Source organism: Cibotium barometz, chromosome 22 (genome assembly GCF_041138505.1).
Source record: "Cibotium barometz isolate CiBa-2024 chromosome 22, ASM4113850v1, whole genome shotgun sequence".
Classification (NCBI taxonomy): domain Eukaryota; kingdom Viridiplantae; phylum Streptophyta; class Polypodiopsida; order Cyatheales; family Cibotiaceae; genus Cibotium; species Cibotium barometz.
Genome location: NC_141067.1, coordinates 54,233,500 through 54,238,136, shown reverse-complemented (window position 1 = coordinate 54,238,136; position 4,637 = coordinate 54,233,500).

The following is a 4,637-nucleotide window of genomic DNA, read 5'->3' as shown; positions in this document are numbered from 1 at the left end:
TTCCACATCCATATTCATACATCCACCTCCACATCCATACATCCACATCCACATCTACATCCATTTTCACATCTACATCCACATTCTTACATCCACATTCACATCTACATTCATACATACACATCCATATCCACATCCATACATCCACATCCACATTCATACATCCATATCCACATCCACATTCATATATCCACATCCCCATCCATATCCACATCCCCATTCACATTCATACATCCACATCCACATCCATACATCCATTTTCACATCCATATTCATACATCCACATCCACATCCACAACCATACATCCACATCCACATCTACATCCATACATCCATTTTCATATCCACATCTACATCCATACATCCATTTTCATATCTACATCCACATTCATACATCCAAATTCACATCTACATCCATACATCCACATCCATACATCTATATCATACATTCACATCCGCGTTCACATTCATACATCCACATCCATACATCCATATCCACATCCATATCCACATTCACATTCACATACATCCACATTCTTACATCCATATCCTTATCCACATTCCATATCTACATTCATACATCCATTTTCACATCTACATCCACATTCACATCTACATTCATACATACACATCCATATCCACATCCATACATCCACATCTATATTCATACATCCACATCCACATCCACATTCATACATCCATATCCACATCCACATCCCCATTCACATTCATACATCCACATCCATACATCCATTTCCACATCCATATTCATACATCCAGCCATACATCCACATCCAAATCTACATCCATACATCCATTTTTACATCCACATCCACATTCATACATCCACATCCATACATCCATTTCTACACTCCCTTTCATATAACCACATACGCCTTCACATCTATTCTTTTACATCACATCCATTCTCGCCCTATCACAACCCATATACATCTTATCCCATCAGATACACTTCTTACCTCATCCCATACACATCTTATCACATCCTAACTCATCTTATCACATCCTAACTCATCCCATATGCATCTTATCACATCCTATCACATCTCATACACCTCTTATCTCATCCTATCACATCTTATACACCTCTTATCACATCTCATACGCATCTTATCACATCCTATCACATCTCATACACCTCTTATCACATCCTATCACATCTCATACGCATCTTATCACATCCTATCACTTCTCATACACATCTTATCACATCCTAGCACATCTTATACACATCCTATCACATCTCATACACATCTTATTAGGCATAAAGACAACTTTAGTAGAAATAAGACTTTTATAATAATCGTTTTATGCATTTTCCTATGCATAAATTCCAATTTAATGAGAATAATACTTTCGAAATAAAAATAAATCTTTTATACATCTTTCTATGCATAAATTTCCATCTTAATGAAATTAACACTTTTAGAATAAATCTTTTATGCATCTATCTATGCATAAAATCAAAATTGATAAGAATAACTCTTTTGAATTAAAAATAAAATTCTTTATGCATCTTCCTATGCATAAAATCAAAATTGATAAGGATAACTCTTTTGAATTAAAAATAAAATTCTTTATGCATCTTTCTATGCATAAAATCAAAATTGATGAGAATAACACTTTTGGGTTAAAATAGTTTCTTTATGCATCTTTCCATGCATAAATCCAATTTAGTAGGAATTACACTTTTAGAATAAAAGAATTTCTCTTATGCATCTAATTTGTGCATAAAATCCAATTATGATGAAAATCTCACTTTTAATATAAAAAAAATCTTTTATACATATGTTTATGCATACAAATCATTTATAATGAAAATCATTCTTTTAATATAAAAGAATTTCTTTTATGCATCTAATTTATGCATAAAATCCTTTATGATGAAAATCACACTTTTAATATAAAAAATTTTCTTTTATGCATCTACTTATGCATCAAAATCAATTATGATGAAAATCATACTTTTACAATAGAATATATCTAGTATACATTTTTCTATGTCTAGAATGAAAATAACCCTTTAAGAATACTCATACTATGGGGATTACTCTTTTTAACATAAAATTTAATTACTAGAAATCCTCTTTTTCTTAATTCATCAATTATGCATAACATAAAAATCAATTTTTCCATGATTACAATGAAATTCTTTCAATTAATCTAGGATGATAATTCCTAGAATATGGTAGGAAGTCCTCTTTTCATGCTTTTAATGAAATTATTTTATGTGTAATTTTTACAAAAATTTTGCCATAGCTCCGCTGCTATGACTGATAAATCTCAATTATTTTAAAGGATAAAGCTTATCATTAAGGGAATGATTAGAATGATCCCTAATTGAATCATTAACCCATAATGGATTGAATCATCAATATTCATGAAATACATAAACTAAAAGCATAGAAAAAAGCCATTAATTTGGCCTCAAGCATAGATTAATCTTGGATTAAGGAAAAGCTTTATGAAAAGCTTCATTTGGATTGAGAATAGGTCATGAGAATGACCATTCTTTGAGTGAGAGAGAGAAATTACATAAAAACCATTAAAATCAAGTATGAATGGAAATTTATGTAATTCTTTACTACCATTCATCATTTAACTTCAATAGCATTCAAAACCATTCCAATTAAGCTTCTCAAGCTTGAGAGTGGTTGAGAAGAGAGAAACATTGAGAATTTATAGAAAAGATCAAAATTCACCATTTACCTTACAAATTGCTCGATTCTTTGTTCACGGTAGAGGCCCCCAACCAATCAATTGGTTTGGTGTGCTGATGGAGTCACCAATGGAGATTGAAGAAAGAGGGAAGCTCCAATTTCTTCAATTTGGAGAGAATTTTAGAGAATAGTAAAAATTAGCATTATTTCAGCATAATTTTGGCATAGTATAATTCTCCTATTCTTTTACAAAGACTCAGGTTCTATTTATAGGAGAGGGAGGCTCTAACCAAGACCAACTGATTTCTAGAATTTTCTAGATTTTCAGTTTGGTTGAATTTGGACTAGATTTGGACCTAGTTTGGTTCCTTTTTTATTCGGTTTTGATTCGGTTTGATCCAAGAGAGGAGAGATAAAAATATCACATTATTTTTTAGTTTAAAACTCATTCAAGAATGTGAAGTATGCACCTCCTAGAAGGGACTCCCCTTTCTTACATATGTGTCAAAATGGAATGATTATACCCAAAATATCTCATTTTACTTTGTTTTTTACTACTAACCCTTGTACATAGTCAACTCTTCATCTTATGTGAGCATTTACTCATTTTTGGATAATTTCTTTTACAAATTGGATTTATCTCCTCCTCACACATGGATTGATCTTATTGGCCCATAGGAACCTTAATTTAAAATTTCAAAAAAATCTTGACCCTCGGGATAATGCCTCTTAAGCAGATTATACTTGATTTCTAATGCACCTTCTGGAAATCTTTTTGAACTTATGTTTCAGTGGAACTTATATTAATAGGATGAGAATTTTTTCTATCCAATTTTTCATGCTTTGAATGAAATTATTTTATGTGTAATTTTTACAAAATTTTACCATAGCTCCGCTGCTATGACTGATAAATCTCAATTATTTTAAAGGATAAAGCTTATCATTAAGGGAATGATTAGAATGATCCCTTATTGGATCATTAACCCATAATGGATTAAATCATCAATATTCATGAAATACATAAACTAAAAGCATAGAAAAAAGCCATTAATTTGGCCTCAAGCATAGATTAATCTTGGATTAAGGAAAAGCTTTATGAAAAGCTTCATTTGGATTGAGAATAGATCATGAGAATGACCATTCTTTGAGTGAGAGAGAGAAATTGCATAAAAACCATTAAAATCAAGTATGAATGGAAATTTATGTAATTCTTTACTACCATTCATCAATTAACTTCAATAGCATTCAAAACCATTCCAATTAAGCTTCTCAAGCTTGAGAGTGGTTGAGAAGAGAGAAACATTGAGAATTTATAGAAAAGATCAAAATTCACCATTTTACAAATTGCTCGATTCTTTGTTCACGATAGAGGCCCCCAACCAATCAATTGGTTTGGTGTGCTGATGGAGTCACCAATGGAGATTGAAGAAAGAGGAAAGCTCCAATTTCTTCAATTTGGAGAGAATTTTAGAGAATAGTAAAAATTAGCATTATTTCAGCATAATTTTGGCATAGTATAATTCTCCTATTCTTTTACAAAGACTCAGGTTCTATTTATAGGAGAGGGAGGCTCTAACCAAGACCAACTGATTTCTAGAATTTTCTAGATTTTCAGTTTGGTTGAATTTGGACTAGATTTGGACCTAGTTTGGTTCCTTTTTTATTCGGTTTTGATTCGGTTTGATCCAAGAGAGGAGAGATAAAAATATCACATTATTTTTTAGTTTAAAACTCATTCAAGAATGTGAAGTATGCACCTCCTAGAAGGGACTCCCCTTTCTTACATATGTGTCAAAATGGAATGATTATACCCAAAATATCTCATTTTACTTTGTTTTTTACTACTAACCCTTGTACATAGTCAACTCTTCATCTTATGTGAGCATTTACTCATTTTTGGATAATTTCTTTTACAAATTGGATTTATCTCCTCCTCACACATGGATTGATCTTATT